Source organism: Sapajus apella, unplaced genomic scaffold (genome assembly GCF_009761245.1).
Source record: "Sapajus apella isolate SASKATOON/1434 unplaced genomic scaffold, GSC_monkey_1.0 scaffold54, whole genome shotgun sequence".
NCBI classification, from domain to species: domain Eukaryota; kingdom Metazoa; phylum Chordata; class Mammalia; order Primates; family Cebidae; genus Sapajus; species Sapajus apella.
Genome location: NW_022436994.1, coordinates 6047152 through 6058204, shown reverse-complemented (window position 1 = coordinate 6058204; position 11053 = coordinate 6047152).

Genomic DNA, 11053 nt, shown 5'->3' with positions numbered 1-11053 from the left:
ATTCAAAGAAAACCAGTAAAACCACATTGACTTTGGGGTGAAGTCCAAAGTCCTTAGAGCCTCAATAACTTTCTAAGAAACACCAACAATTCTTTTCAACACTCCAAAATCCTGATCATTAGACAGGCACTGGGCAAAGAGTTTGACATTTTCTTACTAGTTGTCACAAGCACCATATGGAGCAGATACAAGTGTTATTGGAATTGTCCCGTTGTCATCAATGTTTCATTGAAGACATCCAATTATTTTCCCTTTGTGGAGTAACTCTTTTTGATTGTTTCATGAATGCCTATAGAATTTGAAAACTTATTTTTTCAAAATAGCTAATTTCAAGATTCAAAACTTTCTCTTCAATATTTCATTTTATGATGTAAATAAGCATTACATTTCTCCTCGCAGCTCTGCTTTCCTCACAAGAAAGGAAAGTGTGTGTGTGTGTGTGTGTGTGTGTGTGTGTGTGTGTGTGTAGGGGGAGAGAGAGAGAGAGAAAGAGAGTATATATCTCTCCACCATGTCTGTTTTGTTTCATGTTGTCATACATTTGTAATTTTCTTCAATGTTCCCTGGCAAGTTCATTCATTTTCACATACTGGTAAGAATTTCTTCACATCCAGTCTGGCTATCCGTGCTGCTAGTATGTAATTTTGTTGGTGATCATGTATGTGATGGTAGTTGTTGTTATTGTTGTTGTTTTTCCTAAGAACACTTTCTTAAACTGTGTGTCATATTTTAACTTTCCTTTCAGACATCTCTGCTCCATTTTTAAACAAGTTCAGCATCCTCTTTAGCCCTGCCAACGATAGAAATTTGTAGTGAGTCTTAATTTTTTAATTTGTCTGTTCTTTAGTTACTCCATTTCTGAAATGAATGTTAATACTGACTTTTGCATTTGGTGTTTGTTGAAGGAAAATCATTCCATTTCACCTGTTCTTGTGGAAGGACAGAGCAGGGTGTCCCGTCTCCCACACTACTGACATTTTGGCTGGGCAGTTCTTTGCTGTGGTGGCTGCCCTGCGCACTGTAGGATGTTTAGCAGCATCTTTGGCCTCAAATCATCAGATGCCAGTAGTGGTCCCCAAACATACCTCCAAATACGTCTCTAGACATTGCCCAATTGAGAACTTGTATTATAGAATGGCTCTTCCTAGTTCTTAACCACATCCTTATTAAGGTAACTTTTGCTGCATTTGAAAGAAAAATATGGATTTAAAATGTCAACACTCATCTTTTGCGAGATATGAAGCAGAAATGGTCTTTCTCAACCATACAGTAGCATGACATACCAGGCTCCCAGCACAGAGGACTGAGAATTGGGGGTCCTTTGACCATATTTCATGAAACAATGGCATTTCATTCTCCATATATCTGACGTAATCATTTTTGAAACTGACTCCCATCACTCCAGCAATCTCCTTCCTTTAAACTGTTTTATTTGTGCATAAAGCTACTGTGTTTTTTCATCCCCAATAAGGCACTTTTATTTTTAGCCAATAACATAATTGAGATCATTTACATTAGAGATGTGCTGCTCGGTTTAAATATATTGGATCCTTTTGAAGGCTAAAGAGCAATGTTTCGATTGACGATAATGTTTCTCACCACTGGAGTTTAAGAAGGCCGTGGATGTGAGCAGTAGTTAGCAGAACCGACTATCATACCAAACGTTTTCTCTTTTAGATTCCTGTAGTAGTTTGACATGTTTTCTTTTAAACTAATTCATCCAGAGTCAATTCTTCCAAAGCTGAATTTGTTTAAAGATTTAGTTCCCTGATAGTCTCTCTAAAATCTAACACTTCAGAACATTTGAACACCCATCATGAAAAATGATTGTTTTATACTTTGTGGATGTGCTTTTAATGTTTTATTCACCTTTGAATCTTTTAAGGAATTTTTAATCAGTTTATTTAAAAATATTTTTCTTCATAATATCATGTTCTCATGTTATATTTATCTGGCAGTGATATTTTGAGATATTATTTTCTGTTTGTGATCTATAATTATTTTTCTTCAAAATAAAAATACCAAAAATAAAATAAAGTTAATAAAACTGTAGCCTAGTCATCGCATTTATTAATTTCTGTCATCAAATGATCAATGCCTCATAGAAGCCCCTGAAAATTTAACTAACAAATACATAAAGTGTACAAGTAGTTATAGGGGGAAAAACTACAACAGCAAAAAGAAGGCTATAAATTCAGAAAATACATATAATCCTAGTAAAATTATCCAATGTATTATCTTCTGTTTCTAAAAATTTATTTTATAGGTATGAACTATTGAAAGAAAATTATCTTATAACCAACAAGAAGAGCAGGGAAATACTTTTTTGCAATCCCAATGATAAGTTATTATGAAAAGATTAAATCATCTTTTCAATGGCCACGTACTACCATGAACATTGCGTTTAGAGCTCCTAGTATCCTCTATACACTATAATTCCGGATATAATAGTGCCCAAAGCATGAGAACATTATCATAATTTGCCCTCAGGGAGGCCAAAGATGGTCCAGCAGTGAGAAAAGCTATACAATTATCTGCAAATGGCAGATCAGTCATCAGATTGCAGGACAGTGAAACAGAGCTGTGGAAAATATAAGGAACATAGAAAAATTGAATCAAAAGGGACAAAATGACTCATAAAAGTTATGAAAAACAGAGCAATTGTGAAGTACAGTAAAGAAGAGGGATTTGGTCACACAAAAAGGAGATTTGGGTATTTATAGTGAAACTACAATAATTTAGATCCCACAGAACAGGCACAGGGATGATACCACAGACATTGCGACACACAGCAGGGTCCCAGATATATAGGGAGAGTCATGAGCACACATGCAAATTCTTCACCCACCTAGAAGCCCACTCCTTCACCATCTCCTTTGCTGAATTCTTTGTTGAGCTCTAAATGTTAGATTTTCCAAGCCTTTAATACCTGGACCTCTTCATTCTTTAGCTATAATTACTCCCTGCAACTTACAGTCCTCTTGCTTTAGATTCCATTTCCATGCTAATGCATTTTTCCCTTACAACTCAGATTCTGCTATTCCCCTCAGCTCCAGACTCCTTATCCAGCTGCCTACTCTAGTCTCTTTTTATATATCTAATAAAGATATAAAAGACACCAAATCAACTCCTGATCTCCACCTGCACACTCCTTTCTCAACCCCATATTTTCCCTTCACAATTAAGGGTCATATTATTCATCCACATGCACAAGCCCAAATCCCTAGAAATGTTTTCATTAGCTTTCATAGTATGGAATTATAAGCTGTAGCTAAATTGAATGAGTTAGATAAATATACATAAACATGGAAGGAGCTTAAATAAATAATTTTAAAGACACAGAAGGATTTGTATAATTATGCTACTATAGATAAAATTTTTAAAATTTGCTTTTAATAAGATAATATTTATGAATATCAATGTAGTTAAATACAACAATTTTGACTTTGTTATTTTCTCCACAGAGAGAAAATTTTAAGGTTTGGCTACTAAGGAAAACTTTAAATGTATCTATGGTTTTACTTCCTAAGAACTGTCTAAACCAAACATGGCAAAATGTCACTATATATGCAACCCACATGGATATGATGTTACTTTCTGTTCTTTTACTTAGCTTTAACTAATATAAAGCATGATGTAAATCAAGATTGAGGAGAAATGAAAGGGCATTGTCACAGGAATCCCATTCTCTGGGTCTTCTAAGGTCTTCTAAGGAAGGAACTTTGTAGAACTAAAAGGTTTGCTGAGGGCAGACAAATAAACCCAGAATGGCATCACTTGTTTATTTAATGGGCTGCAATGTTATAAATATTTCATTGAGCAACACTCAGGGAGGAATCGTTCTGAATGCACAATAAAACTCAAACAAGAAATACTATGCAGGAAAACACTGCGCTAGGCAAGCCAATCTCTACCATATATGAGCAATATATCAAGAGTAGCTAAGGCAGTGGGCAGTATGCCGCAGAGGAAAAAGTGTGAGCTGTGAGGTTAGATAAATGTGCATCTGCATCCTTTAGTTTGCTCATGGGTAAGTCATTTTACTGTTTTAACCCTCAGGACTTGAATTTAGTGGGCACTTGTAAGTTTTATATCAGTATAGTACCTGCATAATCTCAGACGGTCAAAAGCTAAGATTTGTTTTTGTTGTTTTTGTTAATTTTCTGCAAATGCAGTTCCATCCACACTATTTCATTCGCTAAATGACACTGGGACAGTGTTAATTTGAAATGATGGTAGGCAAGCAATAGTTATTCACTAGTTCACCTTTTTATTAAATACAATTTCTTGTGCTGTATTTAATAAACACCATCTATCCAGTATTGTTGTCATAAAATTTGCATTCATTGTTTAGAAATTGCACTTGTAACATATAACTCTTGTAGGCAGAAATATATCTGGCTAAGGTAGCACTCAAATAGGATAATATTTAGTTGGTTCTCTCACTTCGGGCACCATCACTGGGACGTATCTGTATTTAGTGCAGTATTTATCTTAACTCCTGGAGGTGTTAGTAATATGACAGAAGAAGTTTGTGCTACTGAATGAAATTAATATACACATTATTACAGATCTGATTAAACATACATCTATATATTACTTGCAAAGGCTGTTTGTCAAGAATCAGTGATAAACTTCTTAATTAGTATATTAATCAAGCCAATTAACATTAGCTGATGTAAAAAAAAATCAGTAGCTTAATGCAGCAAAAATCATATCTCATTTACCTATATCCAGTATGGGTTGACAGCTTCAATGGGTGACCATGAGATGCAGGTAATAATGGTTCTCTGCTCCTCTTATCCCCTGGAAGTTTCTCCAATACCTGTTCATCTCCTAGTCCTGCCCACATCTCTGTATCTGGGCCTTCATTAAATTTTCATCACCTGAAAGTTTGAGATACTCTCAATGTCCCATTGAATACATCAGACTACCTCATGTTAACTCACACAACACTGTCCAAAATATATTCAGATGGCCCAACCTAACACACAGGTTTCATTTGTAATTTTTCTCTTCTCCCAGGAAGAGGCGTTTGCTTGGTGGGCATCTAGACAGTCTCTACTTTTCCAATGTGTCTTCCCGTATTCTGGTATATTAAAATAATTTAATTCCTTAATAAATGTGTTGGTGATCAAACACATCTGAGATATGCTGAGCTAAGGAAGCTTATGTATCTCAAATATTTTCATCATGGATGTACAAGAATGTAATGTCCAAGAGTCAGTCTCCCAGATTGAAATGTTGCCTGCAGAATTTTCCCTTTGGAAATACATATTTTTTATGAAGCATCTGATGTGACTGGAGTTCTTTCCTTGGAAGTCAGTTTGGGGAATACTATTCTAGTTACTTCTCAATAAGAAGCTGGTGGGTCTATCCGTAAATTTGCCTAAAGGAATATTTTCTGAATTCATCAAAATAGACTCCACCTTTTCCAATCTCTGCTTAACGTCTTCTGCGTGTCCTTTGCTCTTTCCCTACATCATCTTCATTGGAACATATTGCTGTATTTTGCAGCATGTGCATAATTATTTTTAATTCCTGTATTTGCAACTTGTTATATTTACACTCAACACACTTGTTATCAATTCTGATATATATTTGGATTTCTTCAATATGCCCCATAAATCTTGCCTCTTGGCTTCAATTGTTAATTCATCACTTTTAGGCCACCAAAACTAAGAGAACTGAGTGAATATCATAATTTTAAAATAATGTCTGTGTTTGGCCCAACATTACTTGGGAAGATCACTTCCTTCAGAGACATTTCTAATAGTTCAGAAGGTCAAGAATCAGATTCATGAACAGCATCACAATAATGGCTATGTTTTAAAAGTAGTCACTTTGATCAGGTACACTCATATCATTGCACATGTATTATCTCGGTTAATATCCCAAATACCTATATGAAGTAGGTTGTAGTATTGCCTTCATTTTACAGTCATTAACCAAGGCTTACTGATATTGAAGAAACTGTCCTAGTAACACAGCTAATTAATGGCATACTGGGTATTTAATCCAGGTAAATGATCCCCCACCGCCATACTACTGTGGGAGACGGATGGATTCATGCACTTGGGAGAACATAGAACAATTTTTAAAAAATAAAATAAAAACTGGCCTGGGTCATATAGCAAGATCCCATCTTTACCAATAACAACAGCAACAACAAAATGCCGGTGGGGCAAACACCTGTAGTCCCAGCTACCGAGGAGGCTGAGGCAGGAGGATCACTTGAGCCCAGGAGTTCAAAGCTTCAGTGAGCCATTATGCTGCCACTGCACTCTAGTCTGGGCAAGAGAATGGACTTTATCTCTTAAAAAATAATTAAATAAAATAAAACACAGGATAAAATGTTGATATGATAGAATTCAAAGGACAGTATAAAAAAGAACAAATTAGAAGAAAATGAAGTAATCCAATAGAAAAAAATAAAACTTCACCATTATTGTAAGTAACATTCTCAGAGAAACAGAAACAAAATCAAGCAGCTATGTAGAAAAAGAACCAAGTAGAGACACCGAGTTGGGTAAATATAAACATCAAAATAAAGTGCTCAGACTATGAGTTAAATAGCAAAATATGTTGGCTGAAATAAAATTTGTGAGCTAATAGACAAGGTAAAAAATTCTATCAGAAATCACCAATAATGGATAAAGGACAAAGAGAGAAGAGCTCCAAGCTGGGGGAGATGAAAGTAGAACTATCTTATGTATTTTAAGGCAATTATAGAATGGATAAAATCTGTAAAAAAATTAATTTGAGAAGGCAGGTAAAGTTCAAATAAAAAAGGTAAAGGAATAAAACTAGAGGTAATTAAATGTTAAAATATTCAGAGAAAAGTAGCATCACCAAAGTTGTTTAAAAATTCTAAGCTAAAAGCTTAGAATGACACTGAGAAAATATCTCAGTACAAGTAGTTTACATGGGAGGGATGCATGGAAACAGTGAGCCAAGGAAGTGAGACAAGGAAGTGGGGAATGCAATAAAGATAGTTACATTACAACAATTTTCTTATAAATTTATGTATGAACTAACTCATAAGGTTACATATACATTGCCGTAGCAATTATTCACAATAAATGAAAACATCTGCCCACAAAGTATTTTTTCAGGAGTGGAATATTCAGAGTAGCCTTCTCCATAATAGCCAAGACAGAGTATCTAGAAGTCCCAACAGAAGGAAGTAGCAATTGTGGCCTATTAAACAACGCATCAAAAGATAGTAAGCTGCCGGTACACATGACAGTATGGAAAGATGTCAGGGATGTTACACTGAGGTAAAGGAGTCAGGTACAAAGGAGTGAAATTTCACACATGAAATTCAAGATCAAACTAATTTATGGTAACAAGAACTGTAACTGTAAATGGCTCTGGTAAGAACTGGATGTGGAAAGGGATATAAGACTTCTCTATGCTAACAGAAGCAGACTATGTTTACATCTTGTATGTAACTGCAGAATTACCTATTAAGAAAATGCATCAAGTTCTTAAATAGAGGAGGATCCCTAGTGCTGTGGATACACCAGCATGTAGCTCTGCCAGCCTGGGAATGGCCCACAGACACAAGTGTGAGCACAGAAGAGTCAGGACCTGCACAGAGGCCTGGGGAGGTGGGGCAGGAAGGACATAGCCTTGAAAGGCAGTCATTTTAGTTAGATTCTTACCTGGGTCAGGTTTTAGTTGGGTTACCCTGGGTACGTTGCAATGTTTAACTGCCCCAAGAATTAATTTTCTAATCTTAATTTATCCCTTAAAATGGATTATATATGTGTATACATATATGTGTATACATACACTTACATGTGTATACATACACATGTATATATATATATACATACATACATGTATATATATGTACACACACAGGATTATTCTGAGAAGTAAAAACAATGTATATAAATCTCATAGCACAAAATCTCAAGCAGAACAAAAGCTGAGAACAGCCAACGCTCTCCGTGTGCCAGGCACTGTTTAAGGATTTCTATTGTATTAACACATTTAATCATTACAACTTCGTGAGAATGTGATAGTTCCACAGGAAAACATTATTTCACATAATTCTATTTACTCTCTATATATTTCCGTATATTCAATATACTACTACCTACAGTATCTTAAGAATTATTATTTTCCTATTTTACGGAAGAATACAGTCAGAGAATTGAGATATTGGCCCACAGGCATGTACCACGTAGCTGAGATTGATCTCAGGCTGTTTGTAACACCTGTGCTGTGAACAATTGCTATGCAAAGAGAACAATTGTTTAAGTCACTATGGGACGTCAACAGCCAGGGCAGGGGGACTTTATTCTGCAAAGGAAGGTGATAAAAAGTTTCAGACAGAAAGTGGCCTGAGCATTTTTTTTAATAGCAAGTTTAATTACCAAGCTAAATATTGGGTTGGTGCAAAAGTAATTGCGGTTTCAGATCATAAATTTAAATCTTATAACTAGGCTCAAACACAACACAACCTTATTAATCAAAATGAGAACCATTACAATCAACACATTTTTGCCAATGAGAAATATCCATGTTTCTGGATTCGATGAACTCTTGGAAAGCATTTTCTGCATGCTGGTAGGTTTGGAAGCATTTTCCCTGCAAAAAAGTTGAGGAATTGGGAGTCAGTGGGTGAGAGATCAGGTGAACATGGTGGGTGAGGCAAAACTTTGTGGCCCAATTACTTTAGCTTTTAAAGAGTTGGTTGTGTGACGTGCAGTCTGGTGTTGTCATGGAGAGGAATCGGGTTCTTTCTGTTGACCAATGCTGACTGCTCTCATTGCAGATTTCAGTGCATCTCATGGATTTGCTGAGCATACTCCTCAGATGTAATGGTTTCACTGGCATTCAGAAAGCTGTAGTGAATCAGACCTGCAGCAGACCTCCAAACAGTGACCACGAGCCTTTTTTGGTGTAAATTTGGCTTTGGGCAGTGCTTTGGGGCTTCTTCTAGGTCCAACTACTGACATGGTCATCGTTAGTTGTCATACAAAATCCACTTTTTATCGCAAGACACAATCTGATTGAGGAATGGTTTGTTGTTGCGTACAATAAAAAAAAGGCAACACTTGAAAATGACAATTTTTTAAATTTTTGCTCAGTTCATGAGGCACCCATTTATCAGTCTTTTTCATCTTTCCAATTTGCTTCAAATGCAGAACAACCATAGAATAGTCAATGTTAGGTTCTTCTGCAACTTTTCCTGTAGTTGTAAGAGAATCAGCATTGATGATTGCTCTCAATTACTCTCTGTCAACTTTCAATGGCCTACCACTGTGCTCCTCATCTTCAAGGCTCCCTCTCCTTTGCAAAACTTCAAGCACCACTGCACTGTACATCAGGTAGCAGCTGCTCGGCTGAATGCGTTGTTGATGTTGCCAGTTGTCTCTGTGGCTTTACAATCCATTTTGAACTCGAATTCCTTTTTGTTGAACATCATTTCCATCGTCTAAAATAAACATGAAACAAACTGCAAGTAATATGTCATTAGCAAAAATAAAGCAAGAAATGGCCATTAAAATGATGTATAACATAACCACATTTATTTAAGAATGTACTCCAATATCAAACAGCAAATTCCAAAAATGCAAAAACCACAAATACTTTTGCACTCACCTAATAAATCATCTTGCTCAACTTTATGTACTTAGCACTCTGTAAACCCCCAGGGTCTCCATGAATAGGCAACAGGGACAGCTCTGAGGAAGGGGGCAGCTAAGTGCAAGCAGTGTGGGTGGGGATGGGTAAGTCCCTCAATCAGAATATTCTCCTTCATGCCTGGTGCATATAAGAGGACTCTTTAGAAGATTCATTTAGAAAAATGGGTTCAAATTTAATTTCAAAATAATTTTTGAAACCCATAACAATTTTATGATGAAGTCATATAACTTCATTATTTTCACTCTCTGAATTAAACCAACTTAGATGAAATTAAAATTTAAGTGTTTTCATTCTAATTTTCTTGAGTGGGATATTTTTAAATATGTGTCTTTAAAATGTTTAATTTCTGCTTATCTTTCCAATTGTATAGCAAATAGCAAAAATACGAAGTATATCTGTGATGTAGGGTAATATTTAGTTTATGTTACCTGTTTATCTTTTTTTTTTCTTGAGATGGAGTTTTGTTCTTGTTGCTCAGGCTGGAGGGCAATAGCGCAATCTTGGCTCGCTGCAACCTCCACCTCCCAGGTTCAAGAGATTCACCTGCACGACCCTTTGGAGTTGTTGGGACTACAGGCGTGCACCACCATACTGAATAATTTTTGTATTATTAGTAGTGATGGTGTTTCACTATGTTAGTCAGACTAGTTTCGAACTCCTGACCTCAGGTGATCTACCCGCTTCAGGTGATCCACTCGCTTCAGTTCTGGGAAGTTCTGGGATTACAGGTAGGAGCCACTGTGACCGGCTGCCTGTTTATCTTAAATTCAGAATATTTTTAGAGTGATGAATGGTTATCTCAGGCAATCAAATGGCTAGAGGGTGAAAAAGGTACTTAGCATTAAAAGTTTATAGAATAAATTTTATTTCTCTTTATTCGTATATCTCATTTGAATCAATGAAGTGTTTTTCTTTACTTGATTTCAATTTAAAATCTGAAAATTTGGATTAAATTTTAGTGCCTGGAATCTGCATTTATTTTCAAATACTGGAAAACCAAAACAAGAAAATCTTTGACTCAATATAAACACATGCCTTAATCAGTTACTGCTACTGTACAACAAACATAGTTTCCAAATCTGAAACATCACATTGAAATAGACACCTTTATTCCCATTATAAGCATGAGAAAATGGAAGCTCAGTTATAGTGAGTTCCCTCAGTAACCCTATAAAGTGATAAAACAAGGATTCAAAATTTTTTGTTTATTTGAACTTAAAGCCAATTTTCTTCCCAGTACACAACTCTACTTTTTATTTTCAAATGAAGCTGATGTTAACATTCATGTCTGGCTTTGAATACACGGTTCAGAATACTATGTAATTAATTTTATCTTAAGATATAGTTTGGGAGAATTCAAGGCTGAGGTTGAAGCAAAGGAAAGTAAGAA